The sequence below is a fragment of the Buteo buteo genome, chromosome 10 (genome assembly GCF_964188355.1).
Source record: "Buteo buteo chromosome 10, bButBut1.hap1.1, whole genome shotgun sequence".
NCBI classification, from domain to species: Eukaryota; Metazoa; Chordata; class Aves; order Accipitriformes; family Accipitridae; genus Buteo; species Buteo buteo.
Window position 1 is genome coordinate 16829163 of NC_134180.1, and position 27823 is coordinate 16856985.

Here is a 27823-nt window from a genome sequence, read left to right on the forward strand (position 1 = left end):
TGAAAGAATGCATAGTCTGATTTCAAACATGTCAAGCTAGTACAATCTACCAACTTTGAAACCTGACCACAAGTTTGCATTACCCACTTTTTCTGTTTAATTTCCAGCTGTAGGAGCCACAGGAATGGGCTGCAGGCATGGGAATGCTGCTGCTGTCCCTTCAACAGGGAGTTTCCCTGTTCCCAACTTCCCCTCCCCAAAGGCAAAATGGTCTGGCTTGTAAAACAGTGGCTTCTTTCTATGCAGAAGACAGCAGGAAGAAATGCAAGCATTATTTTTTTTCTGAAAAATTCCCCTTAAAAATAGATGTTCAGTGCTTTGCTTCCACTCTTACTTGTTAGGTCTCACTTTAAAAATATGTGTTCATTGTAATTTCTTAAAAACTTGCTGCTTTTATTTTATCAGATTAAAACTGTGTATTCTGAGGGTCATAATTTGGTAGATAACTCAGATCTAAGGCTTTCAACAATTTGTTTGGAGAAAAATTGTTAAGTGTCAAGAGTTAATAAAAATTAAAGCCTGTGCCAGCCTTCCGTAGGTCTATGCCAAACCTATGTCTGGGGAATTTAAAAAACAAAACAAAACAAAACAGCAAACTGTCTTAATACCAGTAATGGCCATTTCATGGGAGAAGATGACCTGTCTCAAAAAACAATCTCTGTCTTGCTGTTCCTTCTCCATTAAAGCATTGTTGCCTGCAACAGAAATGTGCTCTTATATCCATGCATCAAATATTTCCGCATGAAATTAAAGTCTTATTTTAAGTGAAAAGAGTAGAGATCACTGAGCTCTGTTTGATTAACCACATGTTGAAGAAAAGCCTTGTAATGCTCCACATATGAGAACTTCCAATGATTCTCCACTGTTGTGGTACTGCCAGGAAGCACAACCAGGGGGGGCTGAGTGGTACAGAACATCCTGCTGCACTGTGAAAGTAAGCAAGCTAAATTCAGCAGTCACATAATTTTAAAGTTAACAATTAACAGTTGAGCACTGTCTTTCATTCATGGTGTGATGAAAGGTGTATTGTGTCATTTGTTTGATCACAGCTTATTGCATGCTACACTTTATAAAAACATGAAAATAGGCCTGATGAGGGCTTCAGTCAGTTCAGGTGAACTTTTCCAAAGGGAAGGGATGGTGGAGCTTCCTTGGAAATAGTTTTTGTGTGTTACTGGCCATGCTCAGCTGCAAAGCTTCTGCAGCTCGGTGCAGGTAGCTGGGGAGTTTGCAGAGGACCTGGGAAATTCTTATAAGAGGCAGGGAGCCGCCATATAGCTATGTATGAAGGGACAAGGAAAGGCTTCTTAGGCTTTAAAAAGAAATGCTGAGTTTGTAGCAATCCAAGAACTGAAAACTGCTGGACCTGGGAGCAGAATTTGGAGGTACAGGCACCAAGGGTAGGGAGGAGATTGTTTATGAAATGTTGTATTTGAGCCTGTCTCTTTCAACAGATTTGTATTTTGTCTGTTTGAAAAGCTACTCTGTTCCAGTTCAGGTACTACTAAAACCTAGCTTAGGAATTGAAAACTTTAGCTGCTTTTGAAGTGCTAATTCTAAGGAAGGTGCAGACAGTTCTGCCCTAAAGTCCTGCCTTGCTTACTGCCCTGTCACACAGGGTTATAAAAGCAGTCTCCTCTAAGGCAAACATGCTGATGTGAAGCTAAGCTGTAACTCTTTGCCTGCTTGTTAGGCTATGGCTGTTGGTACCCCTGTGATGAATTATGGAGTCATGTGATAAACTTCACTTATCATGCATCTTTGATTTCACCTGCATAGGCCTCTTCAGCCAGCCTCCCACAACATGCCTATAACATTCCAAACCTCCCAGCAGTTTCAGTCAGCTGACTTTTTTCTTTAAACAAACTGCCACAAAAATGCACCTTTCCCATCTTCCCTTTGCCAGCTATGGAGTTTCATCTCAGTTATGCTAACCTGAAGCCCAGAAAGGCAATATTCCATTTTTGACCAGTGTTGAATTCCTTTGAGATGGTCAATTAGAGCAAGAAATAAGCAGTGAGAGCTAGAACTAGGAGACTGATACCATTAAAAGGTGGAAATTGCACTGAGTTAATGAGTCCTGAGATGCCAGAACTTAAAGCCTAGCATTCCTATGTAAAATAAAACAGAGTTGGCTGCTTTTAAAAGTAACCAACAAATACAATTTCTGTTATAATATTTCTCTTCTTCCAAAGTATGCAAAATGAGACTCATTACACTAAAGCAGTCTGTTTTGCAATCACAGGAATTTTAAAATATAACTCAATTTAAATGTTTTAAGTTGAGGAAAATACCTAAAAACGTTATGAGCTTGCTTTAAAAGAATATATATCTGTGTGGATTACCATGAAGTTTTCATCACTCGGCCATAACTCAGACTTTACTTCCTTTCCACTCTGCGTATCTAGGTATATACTGTATAATAATTATTGAGAAATCAGTGGTTAAGAAGATAGCTAATGACAAGCTTGAGATCTCAAACACAAATATCTCTGTAAGAGAATTTTGATTCAGACCATAATCTCATCATCGTATCAGTTTTACATGGTTGATTAAATAGACTTAGGTCCATATAAGTCATCAATAAGTGATAGCAGAAGCACGTGATATGGTATTCATTAACTGAGGTTATGCTATTCATTTTCTCATAAATCTAAGAAAATCTATTTATCAGAAGAATAGATATTTTTTTCATGTATTTTTATCAGCATAGATTACTATAACCATATTATGAAAATTTGTGTTCCTTGCCGATATGTTACTAGGAGTCCTTTGCCTATTGTTTTTTGACAGGTGCAAAAATGGATCCTTGTTTACTGCTTCAGTGTTGTATTATTCAACAATAGTCTTAACAGGTAAGTGAATTCTGTATGCTTATATTGCACATTTTCAGTTGCATTTTCTTAAAATTTACTAGGTTTGTAATTCCTATAGATCACTGCCATTTAACATTGTTCAGGGTAGTGGCAAGAGGCAGGCAAACTCTTCTTTTCATAATTTTCTAGCATTTCAATTCTACTTCTTCACAAGGAGAAAACAAACAAAAATACCAATTATCTATAAAGGTTATAATAATTTTTTTCCAAAACTGTGAAGAAAGAAAATATTTGGTGAGAAAATAGAAGTTGTTCCTGGGCTCTTTCCTATTTTTACTTGTGTTGTTTTTCCTATTTCTCACTTGAAAAAAGGTTTATGGTGGAGGAAGGGGAAGGGAAACAAAAAAAATTAAAAATATCTACCTAAATAATTTTTAGGCAAATACGCTGTTTCTGTTCCAAAAGGTTTTCAGTGTAGAATATCCATTTGGATTTACTAGTATCTGTCTCCCCCTTTTCTAGTGTTCTTCAGTTACTAACACTGAATCGCATGTTAAATGAGCATTTTTTAATTTATCTGTAAAATGACAGAGAAAAAATTAGTTCAGATTTATTAAAGATACAAGTTAAAAATTAATTGAAACCCTTTATTCCTAGAAAATGCTCTCATTCAGAATTAAACTGTGCATAACTCTAACGTGTTTTAGAAGGAAAGTGAGTTAAATTACACCTAATTATGGAGACTAATTCTGAATAAATTTGTCTACTCAGCCTTTCATTATGATGTGTGCAATGTTATTTTGAAATTTACTTTGGATTCTTTTCCCAAGTGACCCTGTAAAGATTAACTTAGATGTAGTCCTTAATTACTAGTTTATTCCTGTTACTTGGGCAGTATAGAAAATTGACATTCTCTGTGAACTATCCACAGCAGAACCTGTAATTTTTTTATTCTGCAAAGAAAAGGTTCAATTTCATGTCTGAAAATAACTAAGATAGTGGTGTTAATAATCTTATATAACATGAGATTGTTAAATAATTTGAAACATTAGGAAAATCAATTCACAGTAATAAATGTACAATTTGATGATAGTAGCTGGTAGTATGGGTTTGATGAACAAGCAGCAAAGGAATCATTATCACAACATTTTTTATCTCTGTAATGTTCAATATCAGAAGAGAAGTAAGCAAATTCTTGCTGTAACAGTGGTACCCTGTTATAATTACCCATGAAAATATATAAAATAACTAAATCAGAGGCACTTTCCAAGTATTTTAGAACTTTAACTTTTTGTTGTCATCTTTATGGGAAAGGTGTGGGGAAAGCTGAGAAGAGATTTGAAATGTATAGATGAAGAAACCATAGCAAACCATATAGCCATAGGCTGATATTGTGAATATTTTGTAAGTTGGGATAGTAGTGTGCATTTGATAAGTTATTCCCTATAGGCATTTACAGTAATATGATAAGGAACGAAATAGTAGATCCTTGCCTTGTTCAGTAGTGGTGAAAGCAAGTAAGACTGGGTAGTGGAGCTCACCAGGCTTTCATTCAAAGCAATAAAGTCAGGGTTCTAAACTTGTATTTTAATAAAATGCCAAATAACCTAATTTATAAATGAATAAAATAAAGCTTGTGGATTGTTGGAAAACCTGCCTAACAAACTGGACAAATTATTTACTCTCTTTTCTAAATCTTAACTGGATTTCCTTCTCAAGACTGAAAAATACTTCAGCTACTGTGCTGCATGTAAATTGGGTCTGTATCTGCACCCCTTTGTGACTTCTTGCCTGGTCTTTCTATTCACCTGTGCAGGATTTGAAGACTGACTCACACTGTGATTCTCTAGAAAGCAGAGCACATATCTCCCTTGGGAATGTATAAAATACAAGTCACAATTGTGTCCATAAGTACAAATAAAATTTCAGGCAGGCATCTGTCTAACCATATTTTCAAATCCCAGTTACAGTATCTTTAGGTAAAGCTTCCCAGCCCTTCTGGTATTTTGAAGAACATGAAGTCATGGCTGATTTAAAAGCATTTTAAATCAAATACAAACAGCTTCTGCTTTCTTTCTTCTTCTGTTCCTGAGCAATGTTCCCAAGTAATTATTATAAATCATAGATTCAGGCTGTTAGACTGAATTAGTAGAATGTATCAAGCATTCTGCTATTTCATCTCCAAGGTAATGATTTCACAAATGTTATTTTTGAGGAACACACTGGCTGAAATTTGAATGTACAAAGGACTGTTTCTATAACCTTTCCTCACACTGACTTGGACTTCCACATTCAACTAGTTATATTAATGCCCAAGGTGGGTATTTATTTAGGTTGGAAATCACCTTAAAATAATAGTAATGACCTGAAATGGGATGCTTGGATTGTATAAAGTAGTTTAGAACACGAAAGAAGATTAAAATGGTAACGGGAGAAGGAAGATGTTGGTAACTGAAATATGGAATTAAGAACTGGTCATAGAGAGTATGACCCATTTACCAACAAGAAAGAAGGAAAACCCACTATGAATTGCTTTAGAATAGGGTAGACCAGTCATTTTGTGAGAGCTAGTATGATAGTAGATCTGTCTTCTGGATGATTGGAGATGTGTTTTTATGGCACAATTGGTTTTTAGATATTTTAAAGGGAAGTCTGGTTTATTTTAGATTTTTAGCATAGGGTAGTACACAGATAGCCACACCATACTGTATAAGGTATGTGGACAAAACAATACCTGTCTGGAAGTCTTGGTAAACTCACTATCAAACCTACACAGAGTTGATTCATTTAAGAATTCATTGCTGGGCTAAACATAGGGTCTCCAGCTTCTGAAACAAAAGCTCTGTTATGAAGCAAAAGAAACAGGTCCCTGAGCTCAAGCCAGCTGAGTTTGTTATGTTCAGTCCAGACTGCTTTACAACCAATAATTCTTCTAGTTTATATACAGTACCCTGCTATTTCAAGAAGGATGGTTTTATTTGACTATCCATTCACCTAGGATACAAGTTTAACTTAAACTTGGTGGTGCCAAGTATGGCAAGTTGATCTTATACCACATTGATATTTCACTTTGCAAAGCCAAAACAAGCATTACCAAGCTCTACAATTGTGGCTTACCAGACTTACCATTAAATGCAGCATTTTAAAACTTACTGTGGCATATCAAAGGAGTGTGATCATTGAGATGCACAAGATGAAAATTACAGTGCCAGAATCGTATCATATGTACTGTTTCCTGCATTTTCTTTACACTGTCATGAAACATAAAATGGATACTACAAAACATAGATTAACCAAGAAAAACATTAAAACATTAGGAAAGTATTCCTGAACTTGAGAGGTTAAGAAATTTGTAAAACCTCAAGAAAATTTTAAGTTTCATAGATATTTTTAACTTTTTTTTTTTTTCTTTAAAATGCTGATTTCTCTTTGTGGAATGAGAATTAAGCAAGGTTAATCTATACCAAATTAAATATATGTAATGCCTGGCATGAAAGCAACGGAACTTAATACAGAAGAGTTGTAACTAAGAAAGGTTACTGCTCATTCCCTGTATTTTTCATGCTAGCTGAGGAGATGGGAGCAGATGACACTTCAGTGCTAGCAGAAAGGCTTAGATACTCTTCCACGCTGGCATGTGTTCTTAATCACACAATAGGGCTGTTTTCCATTCCTCCCCCCTTTTATGTATTTTGATGTAGCCCCCTCCCACAGAAGTGTAACAAGGGAGCAGGAGTATGGAGCTATCCACAAAGACTCCAATACAGCAACTTTTCTCTTGTTAAAGGAAGCAAATGAGTTGCAGTGTGGTTTTCATAGACTGTGTTTTGAGCTGATGTCACATGAGGGGAAACTGGTGTGTGGAAACATGAGGGGGCAAAACCTCCTTCATCTCCCCTCACTCTCTGTGCTACGAAATTGTCACAGTTGTGTCAAATCTGGGACAACAATCAACAGCTACAGAATCACCCTCTTGCGGTCCTTCCATTTTTGGAGAGGATTGTTTCCTCCAGCTGCTATAGGTGTCTCATTAGTAGTTTGAGGTGTGAAGAAGTGTTGGCATTTAGGTTTATACGGTTAAAATGATTTATAAAGTGCCTTTTTTCTCTGTTCTTTTTTAAAAGTACATGCAGTTATTAGCTAGTTCTAGTATAATCAAGTCCTTTGCTCAAAGTACAGCCAGCTTCAAAAAACAAGCAGAATGTTTGAATGCATAGGGATCAGGATAATGTGGAAATAAAGGCACAGGATTACATGAAGGGAATTCCCGAAGTCTAATCCTCTGGTATTTCAGGCAACTCTTAAAATACAGTCTTTTTTGTGAATTTATCAAGCCTCATCTCAGATGACCAAACAAAAAACTTTTAATCTGCTGACTACATTTATTCATGGCTAATTTATACCTATTTTTATGCAAATGCATGATTACTCTTCTTGCCTCCATCCACTCATACACCTGGTATATTGATAGAAAGTTATCATATTCTCTGTTAGCATCAGCTTTGGTAGACTGAATCACGTATTTTTAGTCACTTGTAAAAAGAGCTCTCATTTTCCCTGATACTTCTTTGCATCCATTCATTTTGAATGCATCTTTTAAAAGAAATGCTTAGGCTCTTTACATGAAAGCCTTTATCTGGAATACTTGTGCCTTACAGTTTGATAATATATACTGCTTGTGGTATTTTTTCTTATTTTTATGCGTTATTTTTGTTACAAAACATCCTTCAGAATGCATTAAAAAATTCACAGCCTACTGTAACGTCTCATTTCAAAGCACGTGAATTGTCTTGATCCAAATTTCCTGGTGCAATGCAAGTCTTAGATACTTTTTCTGCCCTTAGCAGATTTTTTTTGTGGATTGACAAAGTATACCAGAGTCCATGGTTTGGTCCCATGAGTCTTATTCTTCTGAAACTTTCAGGTGTGAAGGAGGAAGCTATGCAACAGGTTCCCAAAATATGTATTATTTCGTATTTACTAAGATTTGCTCTCAATTTGCACTATACTTTACAAATACATAGTGATAAAAATCATCCCATTGGGTTTACATTCCAGCTTCATTAAAATGCAGAAATTAATTAAAAAGTGAAGGAAAAAAATTGCGAAAAATAGAAAGAAGCTTCCAAAAGACCCACATGTCTTTGGACGTAATAATAAACTAGAGCTAAAGACCTTGTTTTAGGCTTAAATCTCATTAATTCCTTTCACTGGGAAGTACAGATTTAAAAATGTTAGGATTTTTTTTTAGGAAATTTCCTGATATAAGGATGCTTGTTTTGCTGTGTTAAGAAAAAAAATTATACAGATCTGTTCTACTTTCAATGATTATTTACAGGTGCAGCTGGGAAGACATTTATTAGCTATGTATTAAGTCTGAATATGAGAACACTGAATAGTGGATACTTTTAAGGGAGGGGGAAAACCCCCTCATCCATGTCATTCCCAAGGTACCCCAGCTGACGGTTTATGACAGCTGACAGAAACCAAGTGCAAAGACAGGTAAAAAAATGACAGATGGTAAAAATCTACTTAATTATTCTGTCAGTCCTGTTGTATGCTACAGACCTCATTTTTTGAATCATGGGCTGGCTGTGTCAGCCTAGGCCAGATAAATTTATTACTGAAATGTTGTTTTTAACATCAAAGACTAATTATTTTTAACTTCTAGCTTCACCCACACTGTTCTTCAATATTTATTTTGGTACAATGAATAATAAACGAGGATGAACTATGTAGTGGATGTGCTATAGTGATATTAGAAGAGGAGATATTTTTGATTTATCAAAAAGTATGTAAGTTTTAAGAATAGTATGTTATTGCCTCTTTTACTATGTTGACTCATCTTAGTCAAATATTATAAGACAGGCTATCTTTAAAGTGTCACATGAATTTAAAATAAACATACTACATTGGCACATGGATTTGAAGAATCTACGAGAGTAATTTCTATGAGAAGAATTGATTTTTTAAATATACATTGTGTATTATATAAACGAGAAGGGCAAATATAGAAAAATAGGGGAGGGAAAATAAATTTCTACAAGTAAAATAAATTTCTAGAAGGCAGACATGGGGAAAAAGGGAACAGCTAGATGATATATACAGAACAAGAAATGAGCTGTTCTGGATGTTTTCTTTGACTTCTTTTCCTTAGTGAGATGCAAAAAAAGACATTAAAGCAAAGTGTACTATTTGTCTGTAGTGTCAGTACTGATACAAGATAAATAGCCTGTGATGCCTTTCAAAGAGTGGAGGAGATACTTGCTTTACATAGCCAACCTTTTTCAACAGAAAAGATTCTAATTTCTCAGTTGTTTCTGAGCCAACTGGTGATTGTACAATAGTAATTTTGCATAACTACTGCATTATTAGTATTTAACTTAGTACTTCATAATGTGCATGTGCATGATTCAATTGCTTTCATTCTTAAACTAGAGCAATTCTGTAGGGTTTTCAAAGTTGATTTAAATACTAATTTCTTCAATATTTCTTCAGGATTTTTTTTGTGTGTGTGTGTGTGAATAGCTACAGCTTCTCTAGTCTTTGTGCCAGCTCCTCTTGAATTACTGAACTTCCTTAATATAAATCAAGGCTTTTTCACCTCAACAGGACAATCTTTCTTAGCCTAAAAGATCTGAAACCGCAGCAGACATGTAAATTCTGCAGACACTAACCTGTTATTCATAAATTCCTTTGTCCTTGAACAATTGGAGCAATGTACTATGGCTAATACTGAGCTGGACAAACAAGTCACTTCAGATACTCCTAATATTAAAATAAATGAATTATTTCTATTAATAATCTTATAATTCCATGCACTTCTGTGTTAAAAGGTAACTGAATTATTTTAACCCACTGATTTTACTAGTATGGATTTAGTCTCATCATGCAAGCAATTTTTTTTTTTTTTTTACATCAAATCACAGCATTAATCATAATCTTACTTAGATAATAGAACACTTCTATAAAAAAATATATTGTCAGCCATTTGGTTCTGTTTCCACATTAAAGCTAGATCCATCTCAGTTATTTCTGTTCATAAAAGCAAGACTGATGCAGGCAGTTGTCTTGCTCTCTTAAGGAGTTAGATTTACGGTATAAAATACAGTAGTGTCTAATTTTGTACCTACATCATCATTTCTTCACCTGATTTATTTGTGGTAAATAGTCATGTCTCTCGTGAGTCTAAATGACTTGCTTTGCAAGGCTTGCTGCCTTTAACAGTTCATCTTGTACTGTCTCTTCCAGTTGTACATTCAGAGGAAGATGCCCCTTGCTTTAACATAACATGTCTTCATAGAAGACATCCTGGGATTACCTATTTCTGTTGCTTTCATATTTGATAGAACTTCAGTAAATGGGAAATGTAAAACACTGCATTGTCTTTTTGTTCAATTAATATACGGCTTTATTTATTAGTGCTATTTGCTAAAAACTGTGACTTCAACCTTTAGAAAGCATTTTAACTGACACTTGCCTTTCATCCTTGGTTGCCTTGCATGTATATATATTCTATACATCTGTGCTTTTTCAGTGGTTTCTGTTACTACTGTATTTGCATCAGCTAATTTAAAACAGACTTTCTGCTGTTTTCAACTATAATGGGTTTGTGGCTTAGTATGCAAAATAGAATTGACTGCACAAAATGTGAAATTCTGATGCTAGACATTCCAGCTAGGTCTTTACAGACAGGAATGTACATTTGTCTGGGCAAGCATTACAGTCCTAGGGGTGCTTAGGTCTTTTAGTGACATCCTGAATATGTTGAAGTCATTCAATTAAAAAACAAAAGAAAAAAAAAGAAAGAAAAGGAAAAAAAACCCCAAATATAGAAGCATTCTTTTTAAAGAAAAGAAGAAACTGCCTTGGCACAGCTCCAGCATTTGCAGTGCAAATCTCACACAATACAGACTGTGGAAAAATTTGTGAAAGAATCATTGAAAGGAGAATAAAATATCTTAAGCATATAAAGCCCTGAATACTAAATAAACTGTACAATTTAAAATAAAAGTTTACTAGCAGGGGTAAGTCCTATTTAAAGAATCTCTGAAGCATAAATGGTTCCTAACCATCATCTACTTCTGATACTTAACTGTATCTGCAAAGGAATGCAAACACATTAAATCCACAAATTCTCTAATGGATTTTAGAATTTTTAAAGCATGAGATGGCTTATCCCATTTTCTAGTCCCACCTCCAGTTTTTGGAAAAAGCAGATACTTCATGTTGCTCTGGTAGTGATAAGCACAAGTCACTAGAACAGCCACAAGCATTTCATACTCAGAGAGCAAGCTGTTAAGCTGGAATTGTCCCTGTGGGGAAGGGATAGTCTCTCCAGACAAGGTTAGGAGAGAATGAAGAACGAGGAAGGAGAAACTCCCACTCCTAGGATAGGAGAGAGAGAGAGGAGGAATTTGGACTCCTCTCCAACAGAAGCTTCTCAGGGTGGACTGATGGGAGTTATGACTACTGAATGTCTAAGGTGGTTTTTTTTTAATTTAAGTTCAAGTTTCAGAACATAGAAAATATCTTCTCTTCAGCTAGCTGCTAAGAACCACGTCCTTCCTCTGCCTATAGCAATTTCAGTATGTCCCATTATGGCTTTGCATTCTTGATCACCTATAAAACCTTTGGTCATCATTCCCAGCGACAGGAGCAATTGAGCAAAACCCATCTGACGGACACACAGATATGTAGCATGACCATGTAGTCCTTCCATAGGAAATCAGCTGAAAAACACTGCATTCCTGATTCCTGGCCCAGGCAGTGCCAGAGATCTTATATTGCCAACTCCTCTTCTGTTCTCCAGCAGCCTGGCTATCTGAACTGGTAGGACTCCTCTTAGCAACATCCAAGTCCCAGGCCACTAGCAGGATTTTTCTTGGAGGCTCGCTGCAGCTGTGCTGATGGCTCCAGTCATCTCCTGGAGCAGCAGGCACAGTGGGTGAGATGGGAGAGAACAGGCCATAGACTAAAACTCTAGTTTAGAAATAATTAATTTCTGTCAGTTTCTGTAATATCAGTTTTACATGTTGGACTCCATGGTTAAAGCAAGTGATGGGCCATTTGTGCTACTAGTTCTTTTAAATAATGTAACAAAATGGAAAAAGAATACTGCATGGTTTGGATCCATTTTTATCACTGGCATAAAACTCACTTCCAAAGTAATATGTTAGCTTCATTTTAATTGGATTTTTTATGAATAAGGAGACCAATTTTACTATGAACTGAAATGAAAAAGCTAAGAGAAAACAGAACTCATGTTTATATTGTATTATACACCAAGGCACGAGGCTCCTGAAACACAGGAAACTGATTGTTTGAATTGGTAATTCTCAGTTTTTTCAATTCTGAAACTCTATCTACTCCCAGGACCCTTCTCGTGTCTACTCAGGAACTAGGGAAGATTTCCCGTCTATTGAGGAAGCATACTGTAGCCAGAGGCAGAACAACTTAAGTTGTTAAATACTGTATGATCACTGAAACAGCTGGATCATGCAAATTCCTTTTCTAGTAGCTTTAGAAAGCACTAGGATGCTTTTGTAGCATTCACGTATAGTTATACAAAAATAAGCATGGCTACGCTATGTCAGATCCAAGATCCATCTAACCCAGTATCCTGTCCCAGAGAGTGGCCAGGAGTGGAAGCTTACAGGGGTGTAAGAACATCTCCCAGTGCACTGTCCCAACTTCTAGGGATCTACTAATAAAGGTGTTCTAAAGTGGAAACATCTTCACCATCACATTTGAAAGCTACTGACAAACCTATTTTACACCAATTTGCTTAACTGTTTTTTGAATCTATTTATACATTTGGCATTCAAAATATTGCAGCTACGAATGCTACCATTTCAAGATGCAATATGTGAAAAAGTACTTGCTATTTTTAACGTTAAATCTATTGACTGATAACTTCTTCAGGTGACTGCCAGTTTTTTGAATAAGAAACAGTAAGAAATAATTCCTGACCTCTTTCTTTATTATAATTTCTAATTTTTTATGTCTAGAGCAACTCATAAGAGTTTTGATCTTTTAAATTTATCCTTGTCCAGAACCCAGTCCATAATTCTGCTTAAACTGGTTACCTTGCATCTACTTAGTGTGATACTCAAACATCCTTCTGTGAAAGGTGATCACTAGTAGCAGTGCTCAGATACGTGCTAGGGATCTAGTCAGTGTTTAATGATTTTTCTCTTGTTTGTGTTACCTCATTCCTATTAATTTTCAACTTGTATTTGTTTTTTTGTCAACATCTAAGTACTGAACTATGGTTTTCAGAAAATTATCCAGATTAATTGTAAGGTCTTTTAAATTTTTGGTAATAGTTTAGATCCCAACATGTTATGTGCATGCTTATAGTATATTCAGTCTGAGAAACACAAGTGTCTTTACAAAGGCTTAAGTGTTCTACCACCTTTACAGTGTGAAATCACACTGTAACTCTGTGTGTAGCAAGGGAGGGTTGGCATTTAACACAGCAGATCTCACAGGTCACAGCTCTTGTAAGCACTGCAAAATTTCGATTGCAAATGGGAACTATGTTTTTCTAGATGAACAGTTTAAAACCCCTCATGCTAACTGCAGATTTACTATGACTACTTTCTAGTTTTGAGTAGCCATGGAAAAGATGTACTGGTGTAATGTGCAGTTAAGAAATTTAATATTCCTCCTAGATTATCTAAAATATTTCAGTATATATAACAGAATTTTTGTATGCCTTTTTGTGAGAGAAAGCTGTTGAGAAATCAGTTTGGAAGGTTTCCAACTGATACATGCTTATGAAGTCTGCTTTCTTCAAGAGCTTGTTAGGTGTTGCCATCTTGAAAGTAATATGGTATTACATCTTTTTTTTTTTTTATTTGTCACACATTCATGTAAGAAAGACCCAATTTTTAGGAAAAATGAAGATGTAAATGAATACCCAGTTCATGAACACATGCATCAAAACTGAATCCTAGTCTAATCATTTTACTCATACATGCTGCAGTTAGTGAATTGGTATCTTGGTGTCAGTAACAAAGAAATATGTATTATTGTAATCCTTAATACTTAGTGTTTACCAGTAGCCTAGTTTATGATCTAATTCCTAAATTATAAGCTTTACAATAATTCTGCTTTTATTCAAGCTGAAGTTACTATGCTTACCTAGTAAGTTTCTAGCCACATTTTCCACTGTGTTAGCTGCATGAAAATAAGGCTTTTTTATAAGGCTACATATTTAGAGAAAATGTTACAAAATTGCCCCTGTATTAATAGAATCCAGAGCATTCCTTGGTGGTGGCTCAGCACATTACCATGTGAGTTGCCTGCCCTTGAAAAGGGATAATTTAATCTTTACAGTTTTCCCGAATTCTCTGGTAGTTACAGAGAACAAGTGACCACAGTTCAGCTCCTCAAGCTGAAAGCTGAGTTTAGAACCACAGTGGTGCTGACTTATATGTTTCTGAATTTCAACAAGAGAAGGAAAATTCTTTCTTGCAACTGAGTCTCTCTGATTCTAGTGAAGAGCTGGAAAACTGAAAATAGCAGAGTGGTCCCAGATGGAGGTTGTGGGGATTTTTTTGTTTTTGTGTTTTTTGTTGTTTTTTTTTTTTTACTAAAGGCTTCTACAGTGGTAAGAACTGTCTGTCAGCTTCAATAGGTATATCTGTGTAGGGTAAAAGTAGGCTGGATAGTGTTTTGCTAGACCCAACAGGAATGTCAGGCAAACACCAGAAAGGGCAACATTTGTACTTTTGAGCCTACAAAAATTAAACATTTAAGAACATACCTTCACTATTGTTCAGAGATGTTTTAGCACACTGCTTATTTCCCCTTCTAGAAATCTTAATCACCAAGGAAAGGAATAATAGTAACTTAAGTGACGTCCAAGGAATAAATTTCCCCAAAGCACAAAAGAGTTAATAAAGTTTGGAAAGCTTAGAGTAAATAACCACATATTTCCTATCAGCTGCTTTTAAGCAAGAGAACGGAGTTCAAAGGCCACATGCTGATCTTGGCTACAGCAGGGCAAATCCAGAGCAGCTATCTGTGAAAACAGTAGAATTGCTGAAGTTTCACATCAGCATGAATAAAACTAAAATTTGGCTATTAGAAGCTTCATTATGAGGGAGGTTATACTTATCCTGCTTTCCTTATTTCATGTTTCTTATATCAGAACATAGGTAAATTCTATTTGTAGCTATTTCTGCAGGTTTCTTAAGTTGATTTTTTTCTTGACTTGTCTTTCTGTCTAGCAGCATAAGGGTGGTATGCTATTAGGTTTTGACTGTGTTTTATTTAAGTAATGATGGCATTTGGATTAGTGAGATAATGTGAAGTGGTATGAGGAAGGAACATCGACCAGTAATGAAACAGAGCTGCATAGGCAGATCTCTAGTTGGGATAGTGAGGCAAAAGTTGGAAGCCTGCCTGGAGCAGGAGGAGTGAGCCTCACCAGGGCACAGCACAGAAGATGTCCCTGGCAAGTGCATACAAGTAGCAGCTGAGACGATTTGACAGACAAGCATAGATGACAGATACCATATCTCCCACAAGGATAAACAAACAGAATGCCAAACAGATAAACAAAAAGATACACAGCTTTAAGTTGAAGGAGAGCTAATGCAGATCATTTCTATAAGGATGAGACATGCAGGTGCCTATTTCTTTATTACTTGCCACAAAGCTGACTTCAGTGAACAGATATTATGTAGAATTCAGAACATAAAATTGTAATAACTTCTAAGCAAAGAGCATAGGATGGAGATATCAGTTTAATTTCTAGTGAAACTTGTTATATTTACATTGAATAGCCTATGTTTGGAACCATGTAGAAAGATTGGTTATGTTTCCAGCAGAGGAGAGGTATGATGTATGGACCTAACTCCTTTATGCTTGCTTTCTGCTTCATTAAGAATTGACATTAGAAATAAACAGTTTCTAATGATTTCATTAAAAATGGATACATTGAAAACATTACATATAATTATATGTAACAGTTTCAGCAGGAATCCTAGTGGGCTGTCATTAAAAACTGTTAATGGGGAGTTTCTTAACCTTCAAAGCACAGGTCAAATCTTTGTTTGACCACCATACAGGTGTCAAACATAGGAAAAAGAAACAATGGCAGTTGATCCCAGTCTCTACCATAAAAATTAAACATCAGTTCTGGGTGAGATAACTAGCATCAAGACAGTGTCATTGTACAGTCAAAGTTATCCATGAGAAAAGCAGCAAAAAACCTATGTAGAGGCATACTATGTGGAAACTCCTGTAAACATAATTCCCAGTGAGGTGGTGAATTATGTTACTTGGTACATAAACTTGTTAAACAGCTGTGAATGCTATAGTTTGCTCGCATACATTCAGCTCTGCAGCCAGTCAGAATTTGGGTTTAAAACCCAATGTTATCAAATTATATATTTTGAATATACTTGTAACAAGCTTGTATTTTGCAGTAAATTATGCTTTCAAATGGTATTCAAAAAGAAAACTTCTTTAAAAGCCTACCTTATGTTTAGAAAAATAATTATATAAAACTAACCTGATTATTTAATTATTAGTTATGGAAACAATAAATATCAAGGTACTTACAAGCAAGCTACTTTACAGCAGACTGACCTTTAATTCCCATCAGACTTTCAGATGTTTTTGCTGTTTACACAACAGTAGACTAATGTTTCTGGACACCTGGTATCCACTTTGGCACATCTGAAAAAAACAGAAGTTGTAGTTTACTTGTGGTCTAGCTAAGAAATGTGCCATATTTGGATGGGCTAGTTATTTACCTCATAAGCAAATTCTGTGATGTAATTTTATCAAGATGGTGTTAACATTTTTATCTCATGAATAAAGGTAACATTGATTTAGAAAGAGAAACTTTTAAGTGTTTATATGCAATGGCAAGTTGTATGGTATGTATGGTTCACGTTATGGAAATATCATTAGTTAATCTGCTGTTCAAAAATACATTGTTTATATTGTAGATTTATATTTTAACTCTCAGTAATTCAATTTCTATATTTGATACAATAAGCCTTCCTAACAGCTGATTTTGGTTTGTTGTTGGCTTTTTTTTTTTTTTTATTATGAAGAATTTAACACCTTATACTAAGAAAAGGTTTATATGTGATTGTTTTCTGGAAGTTTGCTCTAGGTTCCTTTTTGGTGTGTTCCTCTGCTGAATAATCGGTTACCACAAACTCCAAATTTCATGTGTCTGTGGGAGCACACACACACAGATGTACGCACACAGTAACATCTGCAAGGCAGGACATATTTGAAATGTCAGAATTAAACTTGTCATTTATTTCTCCCAGGCACCTCAAAATTCTGTCACCACCACCCACAGAGGAGATGAGTAAGAGTGGATGGTACATGAGAGGGAGACTGAGGCTCATGTTATAAGAGGAATGTGCGCAGGGGACAGGGCCTGGTGTGCAGGAATTTTTTGTGCTGGAGATTTACATGGATGGAGGTGGAAATGGAGCTTTAGGGCAGTCTGCCAAAGGCCAGCGTTCTAGTAAAGAGGCAGGTGGTTTCGCTGATACTGCCACCTTAGCACTTTGCAGGGATGCTGGCAAAGACCCTCTGATATTTTCTTCCTAATATATTAGCAGTCACTGGTAAAAGCAGTGCCTGTAAAGAATAAAATATCCAACTGGACTGGTGAGGCGTTGTCCCTGGACTGCAGGGAAATACCTGCTCCCCCCTCCTTCTCCAATCTTGGGGGTCACAGGGCTGTTTTCTCCGGCTTTTTTTCTCACTCCTCACCACTTTTGTGGCATTTTGCCCTTTCTTAAATATGCTTTCGTAGAGGTGCTACTGGCTTGGCTCAGGGGCTCAGCTGTCCCCCTATGTGGGGCTGTTGCAGAACCAGCCGTGTCCAGCCCGGATCCTCACGAAGGCTGTTCCTGCAGCCCCCCACTGCCAGCACCTTGTCACAGACACCCGGTACAAATGGGAACTGGGAACATTCCTAGGAACATTTTTAATTCCTGCTCATAAAATCCTCCTGAGCGCTAAATAGAACTTGTAGATATCAATAGAGAAGGGAATGGAGGAGACATGCAATAAAAACCGGTTTCTTTTTTTTGTACCATTAGGATGAATAGAACCAAGTCTGGGAGAATAATGTCTGTGAGTAACTTTCAGCAAGACTCCCCCTATAACCAAATATAACCCAAAACCAAGCAGCTTATGATTTCTCCTGTCCTTTTGCATATTTATGATTCAGCTCCTTTAATGAAACTGGAGACCTACCTCAAGTTTTGTTAGCAGAGCAGGCAAGGCTGCTGGGAGGAGGTGGCATGCTGCTGGCAGTCAAGGTGGGCAGCAGCAGAGCTGGGGCAGAGGAAGCCCCTTCTGAACAGGGCTGCCTCAGCCCCTCAGGGACAGCGAGGGCAGCCGTGGCAGATTTCTACCGCTCTGGCAAGTGTGAGATAGACAGCAGTGGACAGCCATAGCTATCTCTGGTTAGGCCTGAGCTCTGCACCCTGAAGTAGCGTCACCTGCCTTTTGTATCTTTGGGGGTTTCTCAGGTAGAACTCATTAACTGATTTAAGAACTAATGGTGAAAAGGTGGTAGTAGGAATTGACTTCAGCTCTGTGTGATGTGTTATCTGATGGGGTAAACTATTTTCTTTGGAATATACTTCACAGCAAAACAGGTATAACTTCAAATTATACCCCAAGTTTGTAAATTCTCTCTTTCTGCATATTTCTGTAATGTAACTGGAAACACTTGCATAAGATGTGGTGGATGCTGATTTTATGCTTTTTCTTCTACTTCTTGTCACTGCTTGCACAAATTAATATGATGGAAAAGAGAGTGAGGTGGAGGCAAAGAAATGCTTCCACTAGCAGGCTGATCTGTCATCTATCCATGTTTTTTATTACTTGTTGCTTTTGGTTTCATTTCTTTTTTTTTTATAATATAGGCAGAGGTTCATAAGGAGATGAGGATGCCTATGCTGTTAAGTGGACATGGATTTGTTATGGATTCTGGAATTAATTTTTGGCATTTTGCTTGGTCAAGGATTATCTTAGTCTGGTTTTAATTTTGTGAACATATACGTTGACATACAGAAGGCAAATAGTGGTCAATGCCAGATGCTTCAGAATTAAGTGGGAAAAGCTGCCTCATGCTTCTAATTACATCGGAAGTAAAGCATACATGTTGGAAAAGGGAATTCTACCTAAGAACTGAAATTAGAATTACTACCATTATGATACGAGGAAGATGATGGTGATGGTGTGGTTGATTTTTAGTGAGGTGTATAAGTGCAATTCTGAAAAGACAAAAGGAGCACAAACAGGCTGGATCACAGTTAGCTGAGAGGGCAAAAAACAGAAATGGGAAGAGCAATCAGCAAATTATATAGTTTATGTACACATTTGCTTGACGCATTCCAAGTAACACAATTCATGAGTATTAAGTGAAGCCAAAATGAGAGCTTTGTAGATGAGTTCCTGGAAGTTACAGCATGTACAAACCTGACCTGTGACGTTGGGATATGGGCCCTAAGTAGGGGTTAATATGAAACCAGAGTTTGGGGGTACCCACAATAACTTGTTTCTGCATTTTGTAGAATCTGTGTTCTACTTGTGGTACTTTTGAGTGAACTTTCTTGCATGCACTCACATCTTTTGAAGCACAGGAAATCACAAAGATTTGCGATGTCTTCTTGATGTTACAGAATATGAGGGAATTGGGCTGCTTACCCAAAGTAGTTTTACTTGAATCATAAGACGCTAATATGGTCACTAACATGATGTGCCTTAAATACATAGGATAGAATACAGTTTTCAAAAGTATCTAGCTAATCAACTAACTTGAGTCTCATTTTCAAACCTAATTAAGACACCTACATTCCTTAGGCACTTGGAATACTTTGCCTCTGGGGCAATTTGTGAAATATTTGGCAGAGATCATGATAAATTCAGAAGGCAAAAAATGTTGATTCGTAGCCATAAAATACCTGTTTGAGAATATTATTGTATATTTTTCTCTTTGTTTTGTGTTATTCTGTTTATCATAGTAAGTGGAAGGATTTATTTTTTTTTTGTCTCTTGCAGCCTCTGGCATACAGTAGTTATTCAGCTCACTATTGGCATATGTTCTTGAAATAGTTGCCCAGAAGATGACCTGTAGACTAAACAAAATCTGTGGAATCTGTTGCTCTACTTAAACAAAACAACTGGTACTTAAAAAAGCAACAGGTAACACTATAGTAAGAAGTTATCTTAGCCTTATTTCTTACTTGGCTGAGAGGAAAAATTGTTGAATGACTTGCGTATGGGCCACGTAATTCTCAGTCCCTGACTTTGAAGGTAGTCCAAAACCACTCTTTCATCATCTAGCGATGTTTAATTTTGGCAGCAAAGTGCTTCATGGCTGTAGTAGTCACAGTGCTGCAAATATTTAAACACTTGACTACATTGCAAAATTCAGGCAAGGCACTTGTTGCAGGTAAAATATAAAATGCGCTTGCAAAAACTACAGGCTGTCTAAAATTATTTAACATCTTGCCTAGGGTTAGTGTTGACCTTTCAAGTAGGTGGGATAAATGAGGAAAAGGATCAAGTCAGAAATATTCCAGAATTCAATATTTTGATTAGTAATTCTGGTAAATTGATTGTTATTTTTGTTTGTTTCTATATTACAATAACACAGAGGTATAGATTTTTTTAAACCAATTCCTTTCGTGGAGGCAATCTTACAGATATATAAACTCTGTAATCTTAGGAATGCCATCTAGTGCAATATTTACTAACTTCCTTGATGGGGCAAAGAGTGCTCTACATTGGAAGGCTGGAAATTTGCCATTGAATGTATGTAATCCAAGTGAGAAGATGCAGTTTGGGACACTGGCTAATAGAAGCAGAGGTGAAGAGAGAATTTAGGGTGTTGAGTCTGGGGTTTTGTTTCTTCAGAAAACGTTGGCCATATTTAGAAAATTAAAATGAGTTATAAACTATATCTCATAGTTAGGGCATGCTAAAATCTAGCTAGTTCATTGGAACAGACAGGAGGCTTTGGCTGAATAGTTTTTTAAACAATACTAAGTAGTTTGACAGCTATTTCTGTTCCTTTAACTACAAGACCTCAGAAAGGGAATGGACAATAGGAATGGTTTAATAGGAAACAGTCATGGGTAACATTAGGGATAAGTGGACACCTGTCCTTCCATGATTCCCACCAGCCTACCACCAACACTGCCTAATGTGCAAGCAGGAGTGGACCAGCTGGTACCCTTCTACTGGGCTCATTTTGCTTCAGAAGAACTGTGAAGTAGCAGAAAGTAAATAAGAGACTCTTAATTAATAAAAGTTTGAAGAAATTGAATATCATTTGACGAATCATTCCTTGAAGACAAATATTTTTAATTTTTGTAGGACACTGCTCATATGTATACCGACATGAACTGTTTATCTAAAACCTTGGCTCTGATGTGTCATTTACAACCTATGAAATCCAAAAGTTCTCTAGAAATATGATGTCTTGCTTGAGTGAAAAGAGAAACAAATGTCTGTGAATGAGGAAGTATTCTGTGCCACCGAGGAAATAAAACAAGTAGATTCTTCCAAGAATTTAGACAAAGCCCACAACACTTGGGTGTAAAGATCAATAGATATTTACTGCTGAAATCTTAAAGTTCTACTTCTGTTTTAAAATCATACCTATCAAAAGTGAATTACTCCTGAGGTTCAAGCAAGGTCCACAACTCACTCAGAAGGAGGCTTTGTGTAGTGTTGGGGAAAAACTATGGAGTCATGTGTGAATGTTTTCAGTTACACATTATTGGATGCCCCATCTCATTGTTTCTTAAATTAGAAAATAAGAGGTGTTTATATTTTTGCTTCTCCTTCAATATCTAGGAGGCTTTCTTCCTTTTCCCACAGGTATCAATTTTCCTTGTTCCCTCATTTATATTTATAACTTGCTTTGTGGGCCATTTGGCCTTCTAGCTCTGGAATCTCAAAAACTATCATGGGTTTTGTTTGATCTGAACCTGTATTTCCCCAAGGACATTAGCTGAAAACATTTGTCTGGTGATGATTTTAATGGCCTTGAAAATATTCTCAAAACACTCTTCTGTTTCTCCTTTTGTTTACTCATTTTTGCCAGGTGATTGGATCATATACAGGCTGTTGACTCCCCTTGTGATATCCAGCTAGTTTAAGTAACAGAGATAACACAGAGGTGAGGACTGACTTCAGGTTTGGTCTAAGGAGATACCTACCTCAGACAGAACACCTGTGTCTAGCCCAGATTCCTGCAAAACTGTGTTCACTGCTGCTGCAGGTGAAGGATGTAAAGGTGTGTAATGCAGTAGCTGTTGCGATAAGTTTCTTCTTACAGCAATAGCTCCCTCTACCTCATCCACTGGCAAGATCCCTGTGGCTCATTCACAGGCAAGCAAAATTTTATTTTTACTACATCTGTGAAATGCCTTTAGCTACTTCTGACAAAGTAACAGTATGCCAGATGTAGACTGGAGGTCTATGGGGTGGATTCTGGGGGACAGGAAAATAAAAAAGGCCTAGGGGGGATGGTGGCTGCTCTCCCTTCTGGGGTGTTCAGAGGTTTCACAAAATATGATGCCACTTGCTTAGTTCAGATTTTAATTCATGACCAAATACTAAATATATGCACTTTTATTATTCTATACACTGTTGCCAGCATTATTGCTCTTCTACTGGGCTTTATGGTTGAGGAAGAGAGAGGAGGAGAAGTTGGGAACATGTATGGAAAATTGCTAGGTTTGTGGTTTGGTTTTCTTTTTTCTTTCATTTTTAACACTGTTTTGAATGAAACATTTGGGTCCCATAAAGCTGTTTAAAGTTCAGTTTTTTTCAGGGAACACCATGTGGACTGCTTGATAGGTTTCTCAGATGTGAGGAGGGATTGGAGTTGGGATAGGTTAAAAATGAAGTCTTTCCACTTGGTTCACACTTTTGGGGACAGGAGATCCAGGACTCTGGTTAGAAAAAGGGAAGCTTTCCAAAAACAATCAGAGTGCTAGTTGTTCTGTTAAGTTTAATTATTAATGAAAAAGGAGTTTTTCAGAATATCATGCCTTAATTTCATACATAAAGACCTGAAGGTACTCTGTCTTTATAAAAGGTTCTAAAGAAAGGATTGCAGAAGTAAATTTAGCATGTGTGAAAAATGATAGCTAGAAGAATATCCTCCTCACTTGTTTCAAAGCCACCATGAACATCCAGCTGTAGCTAGATCTCTAAATTAAATCGTAGGTATCAGTATCACAGTGCAAGACAGGAGAGCTAGGAGTTGCCTGTGGTGAGGATGGTATCTGGAGAACTAACCGAAAGATGGAAGAGAGTGAGAAGACTGAAGGAAGGAGTCTAGCAAGGACAAATTATTCCCTCTGGCATTTGTTGGAAAGAATCTGATTGTTTTAGAGCCTTTAAAAAACCGAAACAAACAACCTTTCCAAGCTTTTAAAATTTCTTCTTCAAAAAGATTCATCTTTTAATGGAGAGTGAAATAAATGCCCAGTGTAAAAGTTTCTTGGCAGAGCACAGGTCTTTTGGAGGCATTAACCGTGGTGTTGGAGCTGTAGCTCTGAGCACCAGCGTGAGCCCGGGCTGACTCACTCGGGCTGTGCCAGCAGCTGTGGGAGCAGGGCCCTGGGCCACAGGTGAGCTCTTCACCCCTGACCCTCACCCTTCCCTGCAGCCCTCGCCTGTCTGGTGGTGTGGCAAAGCACCCGTGCTGCCTGTGGTGCCGGTAACGCTGTGGTTCTGCCTTAATACAGGTGAATAAAACACTGAAGTGTTCAAAAACTGTATCATTTGTGTATGAGATCACCTGAATATTTTGCCATAAAAAAATATTTTGCCATAAAAAAAAATCTATTTTGTCAGTTTTACCCCATTACTTTACTCCCTGCATTGCAATACTAGCATTCCGCCCCCCCCCCCCCCCCCAAACCCACCCTAAATGTAGCTTAAGAGTTCCTCCTAAAAATGAGATGTATTTATTACATTAAATGTGTCTTATGCCTGGGATTTATATAGCATTACAAATGGTATTATTTCGGACAAACAGGATGGAGCTTTTTTCTTTCCAAATACAAGGAGGGAGATTATTTTCACTTGATAAAGTACCTCAGTCTGAGAGATAGCAATTGATCCAGTCTTTTTATGTTTAGAACAGCTGGACATTTAATTTAAACTAATGGTCAAAAATACAGATGAATGCATATTGATCAATACATAGTTGCTTCCTAAAGTAATTTTGAAAGTATATTTTAACTCAGCCATTAGACAAGGTCTGAATAAAATAGTCTGATTTATCTGCATTTACTGAGAAGAAATATAAGGGTGGGCTGGATATATGTAGAAGTTCTTTATTCACTTTTCAACATTCCAGCATCTTGTCCCCTTAGTAAACTAAGTGTGCGATGTGGTGCCAGGCTTGTATCTTGCACAGGAGGAATCTCCTGAAAGACATCTCTGAGGTGTTTTGTCTAGAAAAAAGAAGCTAAAGCAAGATGGTGACAATGTATTTATTTTTAACTTGAGAGGATAGGGAACAAATTCCTTTCTTGATGAAAATGTAAGCAAGGAAAACCAATTATCCTAATGATATAAATTGCTGGTTATATACTTTTCCTTCTATTTTTTCCTCTAAGTTTAGATCTAATAAAGTAAAAAGAGCCCTGATACCAATAGTGAGCCCATGAAAACGTACTTGTTTTTAAATACTAGAAAAGTTGAAATACTAAATTTCATACATGATTGACAAATATCCATGAGGCAAAAGCATTTATGAAGTTCTGTCATAAAGCAATGTGTCTTAAAACTTTAGCATTCATGTTTTTCTTCCACCCCACACTGCTTTGTTTCTGTTGGAGATGTTGATATCTTGGCTTCCTTTCTACCAGCTGGATATCGCTTAAATTTTTCACTATTTTAATATTTGTACAGAGCTAACTGCTTGATGAAAACTTGTGAACAATTTATTATTAATACCTTTTTACAAATACCCTTTCATTTCATTTAGCTTTTATTCCGTAATATAATAAAATTGGCTCTGATACCCTTATTGTTGAGTTTTTACTTAACTGGCTTTCCGACAGGATCATTGCAGAGGACAGCTATTTTGTCTTTTTTTGGTGGATAGTCACAACCTATTTCTTGAGAAACTTCTGCATTTCGTGGATTTTTCTTCTTTGGTAGGAAAAAGAGCTTTTGGTGATATTAATATTGAAGAAAGTACTTTTTTTTTTTTGAAGGGTCTTCAGTGAAAAGTAAATCATGCTACTTTTGACAAAAATTGATTCATATTAATTTACAGTTTTTAATCAAAAGGTCACAATTTGTATGGAAAATTTTCCATTTCAGTTAAAATTAATTTCTTTTTATTATTAACTTTGTCTGAGAGGGGCTTTTTTTCCCAAGTAAATCTATTGCTTGCTTAGACTTCTTTAAGCAAGGTGTAACAGCAGATGTAACATAAAAAATTTTAAAGGTTGACGTAGAAGATTCAAATGCTGCTCGTTAACTTTCTTTTATGTAATATTCTAGGTCTATAGACTTTGATATATGGTAGATTGCATTTTTTGATAACTTTTGTCACGCACTGAACCTGAGCATTTTGTGGTGGGTTTATTTGCATTTTATATGCATTATGGCAGTCTGATTACCCAAGGTTAATGAAGCAGTCTTCTCAGTTTGGAACATCTGATATGTCACTAGACTATATTCAGGCTACTATATTTTTACCTTCATATTTCATACAGTTAATTAGATCATCACATAATAGTTTGCGCTGACCTTGTTCTAATTTGCCCAAGCTTTTCTACGTTACTTGTTAGATTATCCACTGGGACATATTTTGAAAATGGACTGGCACTTTCTGTGATCAATACAACTGTTTGTTGAAAACTAAACTGCTTTTTTCGCATTAAATAAATTTGGGAATTCCCTCTACTTCCTCCCCTTAATTTCTTAAATGGATTCCATATACAAAGTTTGATTAAATTAATTTCTACTAATTCTTTGTGGATCACTTGTTTATAATCTTGAATTTCATATGGATCCAATATTTAAGTTTGAATACTACAACACCTTTTCTCAGAAATGGTGATTCTTCTTTGTTCCACCATCAAATATTACATTATTCTGGCTGCTAAACATGCTGCTTCTGCTATTTCTGATGTATGTCTTCCTCAGAAATCACCTTTTAAACCCCAAATTGTCAACTTTAGGAAAAAAAATATAAAAAAACAAACAAAAAAACCCCAACCTCAAACCCCCAAAAAACTTCTGGAGTCTGACTTTACTTGCTCATTATAAATTTTCACTTTGTCCCAGTAAAAGATGGATAGATTTTGCATTAGCAACTGTGTGGAAAATAAAATGGAAGTATACTATAGAGCCTTCTCTAAATGTCTTCACAGGAACAAAAAGTAAATGTAACCCAGAAAGTATTTCTGTCAAGAATCAATAGCATATAATTAGCAGCCAAAGTGTAGAAGAGGTTTCCCCTGATATATATCTAGCTGCAAGGTATTGACTTTAGTCTGGAAATTCCATTTTATTACGTAATATATTTTGGAGCAAATCAGCAATTATTGAGCCAAGACACAAGTGCTACAAGAATTGGAATTTTCATTACTGCAAAACCACTGCTGTATCTTTCAACTGCTTTAAATAAATCACTGGAAGAAAAATGTATGAACAAAACCTGGTACTTAAAAATCAATTTCCATGGTTTGCTGTATGGCTATTTCAAGTATATCTAAGAGTGTAGCGTACCCCATTGCAATAAGCACTAAGCTAGGCATTTTAGGAAGACAAAGCATATGACTTTAATTATTCTTCATTTTTCTCTTCAGAACATGATTAAAGATTTAAGAATTCCAGGAATGAAGGTTATTTAGTTCCTTCATGTATATGCCTGTCATTTCCCACCTGTGAGAACTCAGGAGACTCCCTACTTTCCCTTCTAGAACGACACTATAATGTGTTTGTGTTTGGTACAGCATAATGTTAGTGACAAAATCTTATCAGGACTTAACTTTTTTTTTTTAAAAAAATTTTGCTTTACTAATGAGTATATTGGTCCATAAAGTTGGCAGACAGTGAAGTCAGTGTATATTTTACAAAATGCTTATTTTTACAGGATTCTACTTTTTTTCAGCTGTAGAAAGATAAGAATTCAGAGGTAAAGCAGAAAACATCTCTATAGTTAGGAGTATGGCTGGACACAGGCAAGTGGCGGACATGAATATTACTAGTTATAGAATATCCAGGCTATGCATGTGCATGGGCAGGAGGTGTGAAATATGTTAACCAGGCGAAGAAATTGGGTATATGTCATGCTAACTCAGCCCTGCTAACTTCTGGTAATAAGACACAGATGCATACACAGGAAACTTATTATGATTATCTTAAATAATCAAGCAGAAGTTTCAAATGTGAGATTTGGAAACAAAGCTGAATTTTGTTTCACAAATTCTCTGGTCATGCAGTATAAAATCTTAGATTTACAATTCCCAGACTTTACCAATTTCATGCCAGACTCTGACTAGAAGTTGGATTGCATCTTTCATGTAGTGTTTAAGTATTCCATAATCCAGTTTGGGGGTAACTGTATGATCTAATAAACCATAATAAACAGTTACCCAAATAGACCTGACAAATGCTGAGAAAAATAAATGTATTTAGTATGTGAAAGAATATCCAATTGCTTCTAGAACACTGTAGTAATGTTGACTAATAAATGTATTAAAAGCAATATTTTTTAGAAAAATTAAACTTGCAAAACCCAGGAAAGCCTAATATATGATTCTTACTGCAGAACAAGTTTGGTCATACTTACCATTGAAACACCCATTTATGAATAATTTGTCAAGCATCTGCAGTTTTTATTGTAATAATGTTACAATGGGCCTAGTAAAACTACCTTATTAGCAGTGTTCCTAAACGTAGTGATGGCTTTTTTGCACATCTCTTGCTATTCAGTGTTAAATTCCCTGAAGATAAGT